This window comes from Egretta garzetta, unplaced genomic scaffold (genome assembly GCF_000687185.1).
Source record: "Egretta garzetta isolate BGI_Z169 unplaced genomic scaffold, ASM68718v1 scaffold251, whole genome shotgun sequence".
Lineage (NCBI taxonomy): Eukaryota > Metazoa > Chordata > Aves > Pelecaniformes > Ardeidae > Egretta > Egretta garzetta.
In genome coordinates, this window is record NW_009258952.1 from 4,900,098 (window position 1) to 4,914,296 (window position 14,199).

At 41.1% G+C, this 14,199-nt stretch overlaps 1 protein-coding gene across 2 annotated transcripts in view; it reads left to right on the top strand.

Moving 5' to 3' along the window:
- The first annotated feature begins 200 nt into the window (after nucleotides 1-200).
- Nucleotides 201-14,199, top strand: part of STAU2 (staufen double-stranded RNA binding protein 2) — a 174,140-nt gene continuing 160,141 nt past the window's right edge. The window contains exon 1 of one of the 2 annotated variants that reach the window (XM_035890092.1): nucleotides 201-366. The gene's annotated coding sequence lies outside the window, so the exon portion shown is untranslated. Of the gene's footprint in view, nucleotides 367-5,988; nucleotides 6,170-14,199 lie in introns of those variants that run through there. The other variant, XM_009634492.2, reaches the window with a different exon arrangement.

Consider the following 14,199-nt stretch of genomic DNA (forward strand, 5'->3'; position numbering starts at 1 on the left):
GGTGGCACCCAGGGAGACGCTGCTGTTAAACAGCCTAGCCCAGGCCACGCAGGTGGCAGGCGGCGTTTTCCCCAAGTTCAGGTCTCTCTGGTGGGAGAAAGTTCATCTCGATCGCAGCCAGGCATGGAAGCCTCAGCCGTGCCCTCTTGGGACAGCGTGGGCGTGCTGGGAGGGCGAATCCAGCAGCGGAGCTGTTTGCCTTGTAGCGCTCGGGGTCCCACCCGCCAAGCCAGGGATACCCAAGCAAAAAATTTCCCCACAGTGCATCTGCCCGGTGTTGCCTTACAGCCAGCAAGCTGTTTCTGTGGATACCAAGATGTAAGCTTCTCAGGCCGTGCTTGGAACGCTCCCCGTGCAACTGCCATGGTACTAAAAAAAAGTTTATATTATACGAAAGAGTAGGTTGTAGTCCCTCTCCTTGTGCGAAACACCCCCTTGAACAGTTCTGAGGAACGTGCGTGAATACCTACAGCGTTGCAAGGCACAAGTCAGACTGTTTGCTCTGGCGTAACCAGGTGTAGTTGCACTGCGCTTCTGTAAGCGAGCATATATTGCTATATCTCGCTTACGTTGCTAGTGGCATCAAGCTGTGCAGGCGCAAGGTCTTCCCGAGCCGTGTGGTAATTCTAGGTTAGCAGTCTACACTGGTGTGATAATTTTAATGTATTTAAGCCATTTACTAAATATGGGGAGGTTCTGTACAGGTTTTTTTGTGACGTTGCTGCCTGTAGACCAGGCTGACAGGTTTCTGAATGAAATCTTTTTTCTGGAAAGCCAGCAGCAGCGTAAGATTTCCAGTACTGATTTCCAGCCGATGATCTTAGCTTTGCCCTATAAAAACTCCTGGAGAGAGAGATTTCTGCTCTTGCCTGTCTTTGCTAATGATTCCTACTGCTGACAACTAGGAGCAGGATTGAGACCACCTGCTTTTTCATAGTTTATGAGGGGAAGGGGCAGTTCGGATTTTCTCTGCTTGGCAGAGAATTTTTCAGTGATGTTGGGTCAGCTTGGGTTCAATTCAGGCTGTAGTCTGGAGGCCCAAGTCTTTATGTATCTTATTGACAGCTTAAGCTACCTCGTCCCCCAAGAATTATGTCAAAATAATAATAGATTTGAACAATCTTACATCCTGAATTGTGAAAGTAATTTGTAAAGGAACTTCCTAGTTTTACTTGCAGGAAAACCTGATCGGAGACGTTTTAATCATAGGATGCTTTGGGTTGGAAGGGACCTTTACAGGTCATCTAGTCCAGCCCATTCCCTGCGATGAGCAGGGACATCTTCAACTAGATCTGGTTGCTCAGAGCCCCGTCCAACCTGAGTTTGAATGTTTCCAGGGATGCGGCCTCCACCGCCTCTCTGGGCAACCCGTTCCAGTGTTTTGTCACCCTCAGTGTAAAAAATTTCTTCTTTGTATCTAGCCTAAACCTACCTACTTTTAGTTTTAAACCGTTACCCCTTGTCCTGTTGCAACAGGCCCCATTAAAAAGTTTATCCCCATTTTTGACTTGACCAAATTTAAATAAGCACTTAACTCAATCAGCCCCTTCCTTGGGGGCAACTATCAGGCTTATTTTCCTTCGCAGGTTTATAAACATAACTGTACTGGTTTACATTGGTGCGAATGTGGGAAATTAATCGAATACTATGTGTTTATTTGTAAAGTGTTGTGAAAAGTGACCTTGGGAAGGTTAGGCAACAGGCTGTAGTGAGGCAGATCCTCCGATTCCAAGACTGCTTCTCCAACCATTAGGAAAGCTGCACCTGTCATGCTCTATCTAGACAGTTTGTTTTGACCTGCCTGAAATATGTGGCTATTGATTTGTCAGTCTTCGAAAAGACTGAAAAAACTCTTGTCATTTATGTCCGGTCCTTCAGCCCAAAATACACCTTCTTAGAATACCGTACCATTGGAGAGCAGGCCTTCTAAAGTGTGCAGTGTTTTTAGTGCCGATTTTTTGGGTGTATACTTCATAAATGCATGTATACACGTGCACAGAGTTTCTCCCATTGGAGAGTCTGCTTCATCACATGGGTCACGCTGATGTGGTGGGGAAGGACCTAACTCTGCACTTTTCAGGATAACTGTAACAAGGTAACTTCTGTTAATAAGCCACCAAAGCTTCTCTTTTCCTTCCCCAGCTCACATTGATTTCCTATCAGCAACAGCAAGATCTATAAGATAAGAGTTAGGCCTGTCTTTTGCCAGAACCAATTATTTTGCATTTCTAATCTTTGGGTCACGCATAGCCTGTATTTTTTCACAATAGTTCTTGAATTTTCTCTCTCTTCCAAAAAGAGGAAGAGAAACAAAGCAGGGAATGGCTTTCTTAAAGCTGCTCTGGGTACTGATGTCAAAATCCACACGGGAAACCAGGAATCCCTGCTGCCCCTTTCTGCCTTCACACTTCTCCTCCGTTCCTGTCGCTGCTTTCATGGTGTTAATACTTGTGAATACACCCATGTAAGGGTCTTGCTGCTGGAGGGCCTGCCCAGGGCTCTTACCCTGCCACCCCTCTTATGGCTGCTTGCTCTACACTGATGGGTACCATATATGTGGTCTCTGAAACGAGCTGGTCAGCGGAGTAAGGCAGGGGTTTCCATTTGGTTGAGGGGCACATACAGTGCGAGGCTGGGGTCTTGCGAAGGCAGGCCAGGGAATGGGACTGGCAGTTTTGCACAGGGAGGGGAGGATGTATGGTGCAAGGGGGGGAATGGAGCTGGTGGGAGCACATGACAAACTCTGGGAAGAAAGGAAATGGAACCCATTTATGGCATATTATATAGTCAGGATCAGCATTATCCAAAGTATGTTTGCATTAAAAGATCAAGAGTTCAGGAAAAATCTGAGAGATACCTTGTCAGGCGTTGTTCTGGAAACTATTTAGAATAAAATTGCTTGTCACAACTCCTAATCTAAAAATGAATTTTGAAAACCCATCTGTGGTAGTGTAATACTAAAGTCACATTCATGTGTGTAGCTGCTAGTTTGTTCATACTTCATCTCAACAACAACTGTTTTGTGGTGTTTGGTTTTTTTAAGCTGGTAGTATTTGGAAAGTTTCCCAGTAGTGGGATTTTTGTTCCGGGGTCACGGTGTCCTCACCTGTGTCGTACTGCATCTTTTCTTTTGCTCTAGTCAGATACACTTCTGTATAGTGCATCACTCATATGTTACAAATTTATTGATACTTAACCAAATAAACTATGACATTTGATTTTTTTTCCTGGTAAATAACGCTTTTTTGCATATTCAATTATTTAATTTTGTGGCTTCAGTATATTTCTGTATCCCTATAAACTTCTAACTTAGTTGCCATTAGAATGGTGGGGGGGCTTCTTTTAGACTAATTAGAAATCAGTGCTTGAACACAGACTCCCGTTGATGTTTGGGGAGGTCCCTGGTGATAGCCAGTGGCTAAGTATTATGGTGAGTATCTTTAGTTTTTGGGAAAAGACAGCTTGTTAAGGTGTTTACCATCGTACCACACACTCAAAGGGTATGTTTACAATTTCATCTTCTCCTGAAAACTTCCAAAGGATTGTACTGGCAGTGGTCACGCTTCCAGTTTCACCGCTTGCCAGCTTTCAGGAGGCTGTTTGCCTCCAGGCTGAAGGAAACATTTCTGAGCATAGCAGAGCAGATTTTCTGGGGAAGTTTCTTGCAATGGAAACGGTCACCTGTTGGAACAAGAAGAGTTCTTTAAGAGATGAGGAACATAATTTTTATTGCCATTGCTATTCTTAGTTTCTTATTTTTGGCAGCTGTTATGTATTCATAGTTTCCAGTTTCTTATACAATAAACCTAGTTAAGAAAAGTAGTGCTATGCAAATATAAGGAAATTTCAATATACTAAACATGCAGATTGATGTCAGTAACTGAAGTGGTCTGGATAAGTAACTGGCTGTAAGTGACCAAGAACTTCTTCCGTGTCACCCAGATGACACATCCATACAACTGATACATTTTGAAGAGAAGAAATCCAAGATACACTGTTCCCAAGGTGAAAGTGCAGAGCTGATACAGAGCAACATTGGGTCAATTTGTAGCATAGCCAGTTGTAGTGATACAAATAAAGAAATGAAACAACAGAGTCTGTAGGAGCTTTGCCTTTGTTAGCCCAGATAAGAACAAGAAATAATCTAAAATTTCTTATTAAAAGTCACATGTTCTTGGTTTTTTGTTTGTTTTATTTTAATTTTTTCCCCCTTCTGAGCCTTCTGCAGCCCTGGATACTAGGTTGCACGGCTTTTTTCTTTCCAGCCTATGGAAAATGTTTTTCCTGCTTTTTGTTCCAGTCTTCTGTATCTGATAGTATTTAAACCTGCCTTCTTCAAACTGTGTTCCATCCGTGGTGGCAATGTCCCTCGAGTGGACATTGCTAGCGGATATTTTGCTTAAGAGTATACACCCAAGAGACATTCCTTTTGTACCTGTTTAAGGCTTGGGAATCTTAATGAATGACTCCAGAGGGATTTTCTTGAAAACCCTTCTGACCCTGTTATAATTCAGTGCAACACACTTACTGGTCTTGTATGAAATAGGTGTCCTCTCAGCTTCTGCACGGCAACCAAGGCTGTCTGTCCTTTATGAAAGGGGATGAGAAGCTTGTCCTGGGTCAGGAGGCAGGTGAAGCTCACTCTTGTTCTCAGAGACATCTCTCAACATTCTCTCTTAGCTGAGCCCACAGGGTTAGATGTGGGATTTGACCTTTTCCGAAGGGAGAATGATCTGCATCATCTTTTCTTCACCCCTCTTCAACTGGGCAGTCTTTATCACTTAGAGCCTTAAACAAGTGAAAAGTCATTGAAGACGCCAGGACTAGATCCCATTTCCATGGAATTGGTGGAGTTGTCATTCATGAGGACTTTCTGCATGTGGACTTGCAGGCAACCATAGGTATTTGCAAGGTCCCAGGAGAAGAATTAGTATACCACTTTTCTTTAGCTGTTATATTACAGGGCTCTTCTGAAACTGGCCATTCCACAAATTACTGTCAGCAGCAACTCACCACCAGGGGAGGTGGCTTTGGAGGCTCTTTTTCATGTCACCATTAAACTATAGGTAAACCTTTGACTCTATTTTTCTGGTTCTTTTCAAATCCTACTGCAGTTGGAGCCCCGTGATACTTTGTAATACTCACCATCATTACAGGTAGGCATGAGAGCAAACCGCTGCTGTAGCTGGTGAGACGGATCTTTAATACCATAGCTTTAATACTGTACTTCAAGTATTTTAAAAGGGATGCAAGCAGCAACTTACCCATTCAGGATTTGAAATACATTTGTTTGTTTGTTTGTTTGTTTGTCATGGTAGTACTTTGAATCTTTTCCCTTTTCAAGGCTTTTAAGCCAACTCTGTGCTCGCTAGGAATTTTGACATCTAGGACCAAAAAAGAAGCAGTTTTATTTGCTATCATTGCACATACTGCCTGGTACTTTTTTCCTTTGCTCAGGCACCTCATAGCTGACAGGAGCAAGGGAGATGTAGTTACTATCAAACATACCTAATACACCTCCAAGATAGGGCAGGGCAGAGCACTGCAGGTGAACAGGGTTAGCAGAGGCTAGTTCCAGGGCTGACTCTGCTTTTCAAATGTGTGTGGCTTTGCTGTTGCACTGGATTGCAGACCTCTGCTCCACAGCTCCAGGGGCTGCACTTATACGTAACCTTCTGCTGTGTGTCATCGCAACCTAATGTTGGATGGCCTTTGGGCTAAGAGCACTCCTTCCCTTTGTTAACGAGGAGCATCCTTTTTTGGAGGAGGTGAGGCTGTATTGGACATATATATATGTGGCCAAATAGTGCATGCTCTGTTTGGAGATCCTAGGAAATGCTGTCCTTCTAACCTTTTGAAGTGCTGTTTGTTTATTTGATTTTGATTTTGAAGGTAAGGAATGAGAGTCTTAGTTCAGTAGTGAACAGAAGCATCAACTGCCTGCAAGTTCAAAAGCAAGTTTTTTCTTTCACTCTGATTTAGGGTGGTTCCAGAGTCCCAAAAGCAAACTTTACCTTGCTGAAGCTAATGGCCCTGGAGTCCTGAAAGCACAGCAAGTGGAGAGAAAGACATTCCTTTAAAGGGCAGCTCAGAGCATCATCCATCCATCCATTCTGCCTCCAGGTGGTTGTGAGCCCATGCTGTTGTGAACAACGTTGTCATTCCTCATGTATGCAAACCACTTTTTCACTTTCACTCATTTCTAAGTGCTGTTTCCTTTTATTTTGAATCATTTCATGTTACCACTGAATCAGCTTGCACTGTTATCCAGAGTTTGTTTTGTTTGTTTTGTTTTGTTTCTGACTCTATCTGTCTAAAAATACTTGAAAGAATTCCAAATTTTAATTCATGGTTTGTTTACATTTTTTCCTGTAGTATTTATGCTTATAACTTCCTTTGGTCTAGGGAAACAAGTTATTCTGAATCAACAACTATATGAATGGAGATCTCTTATTTGCTATCTTATGATATATCCTACTTGGTACTCCACTAGTACGTAAGGAGTTGGAGGAAGAAGTCTGGTTTTGTCACGCTGGTTCTGTGCACTCACAGTGTGCTCAATTTGAACCAAATCTCTTTTTACCAGCACTCTTCCTTTCTGTTGTTAGTTTAGTATCCCCCTCGGTGATTCAACTCCAGAGATTAACCTTTTGCCATCCTGCCAGATGCGTGTAGTCTCTGTGCTGCAGCAGAATGTGTGCTCAGTGTGCAGCAAGTTTATAATGTTTAGGTAATGTTTAGCATTGATCATATATCCAACAGTTTTTCTGCAGGGTTTTCTGCCTCTGCTAACTCTGAAAGGATCTGTAAATATGCCACTGGGATTTTTTCCTCTTCCCGGATTGTCAAAATCTTCTATAACCTATAGTTTCTTCTGAAGATAAATTATTTTTTTTGACTATGTTTTATTGCACAACTTCATAATTTCTGTCCAAAGCATGGGTTTGCTACAAGGAGTCAATAGGCGATTGCTGTCCTTGTGTACTTTGCTGATTTGTTGATGATTCTTTTCATTCTCAGGATGCTTGAGGAGTCTGCATTGATAGCTGCTTGCTGCATGTGGCTGGATCGGTTAGCTCTGTTCCCTTTGGCTTAAACTCTTCCAGGCGCATGTCTCTTCCCATCTTGTTTGCTGGAGTCCGATGTTGGTGGCCCCAGGTCACCACTGGCTGCATATGATCTGTCCACTTCCTTAATTTTTGGACTTTGTTTTCATTGTTGTCAAGCCGGGCTGTGGGCTGTGTCATCAGTTTTGCAAGTGTTCATGACCTTGCCCCCAAACATAGCATCTCTAAACTGTTAATTTTCCCCAGCTGAAAACTGTGCTTTTCTTCAGTCAGAGAATTTTGTACACCCAATCCAATACTCGGTAATTATTTTGACTCTATTCATTGACTTTAAGGTGGGCATTCATCACCCTAGCCGTGAAATACTGTTTTTGTTTAAATACGCTGGTGAAGAACAAAAAAAGTTACACAAAATGGAATTTTATCTACTTCTAACAGAGCACACCACCCGCTGCTTTGTTCACTGAAACCTCCTTCTCTGAGGATCTTGTAGTTGCTAATGACAGGGGAATGGTTACAGTGTGAGGAGGGCTGGTAGCAAGAGCTGTAACTTTTTGCAAAGAAAAGGCATGTTTCTGCTACTCCACTAAGCTTTGTTACTTGAAATGATCTTGAGAAGTGGTTTGCCACAGGCAGTCAAGGAAAGCTGACATCTTTTTCTGAATTGCATTAACAATATGCAATTTCCAATGAAGGAATAAACTTTTAGTCAAGAAGTAAATTTTGCCTGCTTCAGGAACAACATGGCGGTTGGAGGGATGTGTTACTTAGAATAAGAATATTTTGTAAATTCAAATCAGTCAAAGCTTATTTGAGATGTTAGGAATATAACTGCTAGTTGCTAGCACAAATTGAAAAAAATACAGCTTTTAGGAATGAGAGACATTTAAAAATACTAATTAAGTAAGAAACTAGACTCTTGGAAAGAGCTCTGATTGAACTCTAATATCACAAATAAGGAACCAGTTACAGCTTTGATGCAAACGAGTCTGTCGCGGCAGTGTGTCAAGTCTGAGTCATGGTTTTTTCATTTACTTACTTAATCCCCGTCTGCACTTTCAAGCTGACGATTGATGGTTAAACTAGTGGCTTAGGCTTCCCTTCTTTTCAGCTATTTTTCATCATGAAAAAGCTTAGTAACTCATTTTTGTTTAACCTAAGGCAAATGTGGTTTACCTGCCCGTCATCTGCAGTACGATGATATGATGACCTCTGATGGCAACTGATAACCGTTTCTGTATAAACCTTTGCGTCTGAGTGGAACATTTAAATGGTTACACTTGAAAGATTTATCCCAGAAAGTAAAATATATATACGTTTGGGTTTGTTTGGGTTTTTTTTTCCAATAATTCGTTCCATATTTTTCCAATCTCAGCTTCTGTGTTCACAGTTTCTGGAGTCACTAAACTGATTAGTTGTCTCCTTGAACCTTTCTGTTACATTTTGCGTGGGCAAATTTTGAGGTAGCCCTGGAAATTCAGCTTAATTTGTGTCAGTGTTGCCTGGAGTCTCTCTTGATTGTCCTACTCTCCCTTCTCCAAGGATTGTGGGACAGGTGAGGTAATCTTTTCAAAAACGTTACAGATATGACTGTGTATCGCAGAGTGTCTGGGGTGGCACAAGTTTTTTGTTTTCAAGAAGTTACAGGTAGTTCATGGTCATGGTAAGGAAGAGCTCCAAGGAGTTACAACACTGGACAGCCAGCTCTTGTCCCTTGGATTAGTGCTTGCTCCCAGTTGTGACAGATGAATACAAAGAAGTTTATTACCTTCTACCATTGGGGAATGCATGTGATGTCCTGCCTCTGATCTTTAAGACTGTATAGGCTAGGTTTTTTGGATATACCTCAAACCATAATGGATTTTGGCTATGGAAGGCCTTCCACAAAGAAGGCTCTGATGATCACCTTGCCATTTCATAGAGGAGTTTCACATTTTCTTCTCTGTAATAATTCAGGTTATCCTGGCTGGGTCAAACTTATGTCTGTGTCTGAAGCGATATTCTGGCTGGCTGTTTTAGTGTCTTTCCTGGGCATAACGTTTGTGGCAGTGTGGGAATTGGGTTAGCTCATACTGGCTGTTGGATGGCTTTTAGATCGTCTTCTCTGTTTTCTGGACAGCAACAACAAATGCAGACAAATAAACTTTCTGATGAGTTTATCTTTGTAAAGTAGTGGACATTTATATGAAACAGCCTAATCCTTCCCCCTTGGGCTTTGGGTTATGAACAGGTTGAAAAGCATTGAGATGCCCACCTGGCTTGGTTTCTAATGCAACAGATTGACTTGCCTTATCTTTTAGTTCTCTTCTGGCATTGAAATCTTTGAGTTGATAAACTGATTATCTCCCTTGTTATTTCAAATGGGAGTTTTGTAATTAAGCTTCCTGAACTTCCCTTGATGCCAAACAGCTGTCCCCACAAAGTGTTTGCTCTGGTTGCAGACTGTCTTCCTTAAGGGATTCCTAGATGTTTGCAGTTTTTGTTTTGTTTCAACCCTTGCTTCAGTGATCTTTGGTATCAGTGAGGTGGTTTTGTAAGAATAGCCATCCTTTTTTCCGTCATGGTTCAAGATTAATATTAACCAAGTTTCTCTACTTAGGATCTCTGTTTCATGTCTGCCTGTGAAGTCTCCACTTGAGAATTCAAGTGGCGGTCGGGTATACACAGGACCTGACTATAATTTCTCTGTTAGAAGAGAAAGTTAGCCATGTGTACAGGCTGGGGTTGTTCAGTTCTGCTGTACGCAGTAAGATACACGGTGGCCCGAGTTGCTCCTTTCTCGGCTTTTTCATGTCAGCCTTGCTGTTGCCAGGAAAGGAAAGGAAGAGTGTCGTCCCTGCCTGTCAAGATGCTCCACTTTCTGTTAAGTTTCCCATTACAAGTTTTTAGGCTCTTGCACATGCAAATGTGCACAATTACAGTCAGTGCCTTAACCCCCCTGTGTTTTTCATCATTCCTTACAAAAAGACCCATCTTAGGTGGGGAACTTCTCTGCAAGGCAGTTTATTGTTTCTGTAACTGTCTGTTATTAAGGTCCATGGTCACCTATTTGTCAAAGACAGGTTTGGCAGCAGACTTTGTGTAGGCTTCAGTTGCCTGCATTTTGACATCTAGTGCAGTTTGAGACACTAAGTTATCCTGTCTAGTCTTCACCTGCCACTCAGCTGTGTGGTTTAGCTCATGCTAAATTAGTAGCCTACTTTTTGATTACCTTGAGTAACTCCCTGGGTCCGCAGGCTGTATTGACTAGTGGTGTAACACATTTGTTTGAACACATACATTATTGCCATTTAATTGCCTTTTCATGTCGGGGTTTATCTGAACTGTCTGCTACATGCAGTGTCAGACGTGGCATGGGTCTTCTGGGAGAGGACTTCTGCTTGTTGAAGCAGCAGCTGATAGAATATGCAGGTATCCAGATGTGATATCTTAGGACATCTCAAATGGCACTGGTAAACCATGGGTGGGTTACTGAGTTCCATACTGTATTTCCTTTGGCTCCTTGCTTATATTGTCCTTAGATACCTTGTTTATATTTGGAAACCTAAATTATAAATGTCTTTAATCCTTACCTGAATCCTCATATCTCACTCTACAGCAGTGTGTGATACACTGTGCGTGTAGATGGCCTTGTAGATCATGCATTTTTCATATTAGTTACTTGCCTTTTACTGTAGTGGTGTAAACAATTTACTGCATCCAAAATATTTTATTATATTTGTTTGCTCTGTGACATATACTATGTATTTCAAGTTGTATGAATCTTGTATCGATAGCAGGGTAAGCCTGTTCTAGCCCCCATGCTAACAAGTCATAATTAAATGGCAACAAAAATCCTCACCTTTGGCCATTTTGTTGATGGAGAAAATCTTAGGGTTTAGCCTTTGATTCCATAATTAGTTACTTTATTTGTCTGGTCTTTCTTTTCAAAATTACGCAAAGCTATTGTAAATAGAATTGTTAGAGAAGGATTGAATAGGTGACAAATGTAAATAATACATGTTCCCAAGTAACGGTAATCTGGTCATTGGTTTAGAAACTTGTATGCTTTGTGTAGCATGTTGGATCAACATAGTATCGGAGATTAGGGAACCGATATAATTTCATGATGAAAGAAGTCTGCAAGATGAAGCAGTTGCTGGCTCAGCCTTCTGAGTCTCAAGTCCTTTGCCTTCTTTTTTTGTTTTAATGTGCTTGTCCTGTGTAGTAATTCAAAAGAGAAGTTGAGCTGACTGCTGTTTGAAGAACTGGCTGAAAGTGATTATGAGCGCAGATTTTTAATCTGTTCAATTTCCTACTTAAATTTTTTCTTTTTTTTTTTTTTTTCAAAAATATCTTCCTTCCTCTCCTCAGAAAGCTTCTTACTGGTCACATATAGGAGCTTGCAAAGGATATTCCTCCATGGCTGATAATATACTTACAAAAACAACTTCAGTGTTTTCTGAAAGTGTGATGGGTTTTAATGTTCTGACCTGGCACTCACTGCAGCCGCCTGGCCCTGCCTTGCCTTCCCTGGGCTTTACCTGCGGCACTCTCCTGCTCCGGCCCAAGAGCGAAGGAAGCTGCTTGTAAGAAACTGTAGCATTTAGTCAGGCCTCAGGGGCTGGGTTTAGCACCGAGCGAATAGGGGAACATTTTCATAGGCCTTGCAGCTCCTTGGATTTTGAGTAGTAGTCCCTGTATTCTGTGTCAATTCACCTGCCTTTTTGTGTGCATTTTTGTCTTTGGTTGTAAATTATTTTATCAAAATAACCGAAATAAAAGAGTTAGTGATTCCCTGCCCCCTCCCCCATTACACTTCAGGAAGGTAAAATGCTTTTAAGGCCTAACTTCACTTGCTGTCATGTATTAGTTGTTAATTAGCCAGTAGCTGTGTCCAGATGGTTTTCTGTCATCCCCAAATAAGCTGCTAGATATAACACAGTAAAAAGAAATTACATAAAGCTTAGGAATTCTGTAGTACTTCTTATATTGATGTACATATATGTATAAATATTTACCGTAAATGTGGGAAATGGCATGCAAGAAATACGTTTTACCTTTTGGCAGTTTTGTACACTTTTGTGTAACTGAGTGAATGCAGTAATGTCAGGAGAATAGAAGGAGAATGTAGAGTATAATGGAATGTTAAGGCTAAAACTAAAACCAAACCCTCCTTAGTTAGGAAGCTGTTAGGTCCATTAGGGTACTATGACTTCGGACTTTTACAGACGAATCTCATTAACAAGCTGCTAACTAAAGCAGGGGCTGGTCTGGAAAAAAACATTAAGATGCTGCCTGCTTAGACCCTGCCCCCAGTCTATAGTAGTGCTGTTCCTGTACCTTCCAATATTTTCATTGATGATGTGGATGAAACAGTACACTTACTAAATTTGTAGATGCTGTAAAGCAGGATTGGAAGATACTGCAAACACTGTAGCACTAGAATTAGAATTCAATGTGATCTTGAAAATTTGAAACTATTGGGGTTTTTCTTGGTTTTTTTTTTTTTTTTTTTTTATAAGGGAATTCAAGGAAGACAAGGAGACAAAGTCTCATTAACTGCAGAACAGTCAAATTCACGAACAGAGCACAGGCTAGAACTTGCTGGGTAGCAGTTCTGCAGAAAAGGACCTGGCATCATTAACGTGATACTGTTGTGAAAAACAGGCACCAATTAGAATGCAAAAGCAGAAGTATTGGGTATATGAGATACAAGATATGTCAAGTAATTTTTCTTACCCAGCAGTGGCTGGCCCTCACTTGTTACCTTTGTAAAGCACTTCACAGACACGTGTGTTACATACTTGTACACAGATTAGATTTGGTTCATTGGGTTGTATGACAGACTAATGTGAAAGTGTGGTAGCACCCTACTGCATATATGCATTTGCACTTTCTGCACAGATGAAGTCCAGTCTTCTGTTTCGGCTGTTCAGGTCATTAGTTCCTCTGACTGCTGTTTTTTCATACAACAGCCTGCGTCTCAAGTCAAGTACTGCTTTTTCAATTTTTCTATGTTGTGAAAGTGTGTTTAACTTGAAAATTCATTGTTTGTCTTTAACTTGAAAATTCACTATTCATCTTTTCCACCTTCTGCGCTGTCTTCTCTACTTTATTCAGTCAGTGTCATGTATTCTAAGAACCACTTCACCTAAACGTTTAATACATATCTTATGACATAAGATCTAAGGATATAAAGCGATCCATGTTCCAGAAAAGTACAAGAAATTATAATAATCAGAAAAACCAGAAGTAATTCTTTATGTTGTGCGATGTTTTTTAGCACAAGTGTATTCACAGTTGTTAAAAATATTCTGCATCTGTGAATATAGCTAAATTAATGTTGTGTTTCCCAGTTTACAAGAAAAATGAATGGAATATTTGACAGCAATATTTTCACTTCAAAATGTGAGGGAGCTTTGCTTAATGTGAGTTTGTTTTGTTTTGGGTTTTTTTTTTAGCATGAGAGGAAAATTCACAGCTTATACATAGTTTGACAAGAAAGTGAATACCAACCATTTATTGAAACCTGTATAACTGCCTATGTAAAACCTGCTTTCAAAAGCAGAAATGAAGTAAAATGCAGTTACAGTATATTTACATCCCTTTAAATGTCTGCTGTTGCATTTCTAGTACAGCTGTGCAGGTTAGAGAAAGAGAGGAAAAAACATTGCAGCACTTCAGAAGGAATAAGCTCTGGAATATAACTTTACAAAAATTGCAGCACTGCAACTTGCGGACTTCGACTGGGTGGACATGTAAGTGATTGAGACTGCAAGAAATATCATTGCTGTGATGTCTCAGTGTGGCGGCTGGCGGCTCGATAAAGGTACAGAGCGGGCAGTCACAGCTGCGCAGTCCAGCTTTCGCGCAGAGATCCAGGCATCTGTAACCACTGCCTAGCATCGAGGGAGACTCCTCTGGAGACACTTGGGTGTAGTGGTTTCCTAGACATGAGCTGGGTTAGCCACCTGAAATGAGGTGTGGGGGCTTTCTAATCGTATCCATAATATCCTAAGAAATTGTCCTTTTTGTGTATGACACATTTTTCAGAAATATCTATGTAGAAGATTTAAATTTATTTTGACTATGTAACTGCGTTTCATCTCTGACCAACTTAGTGAAATCTCTCTCCCTCAAGTCCTACATT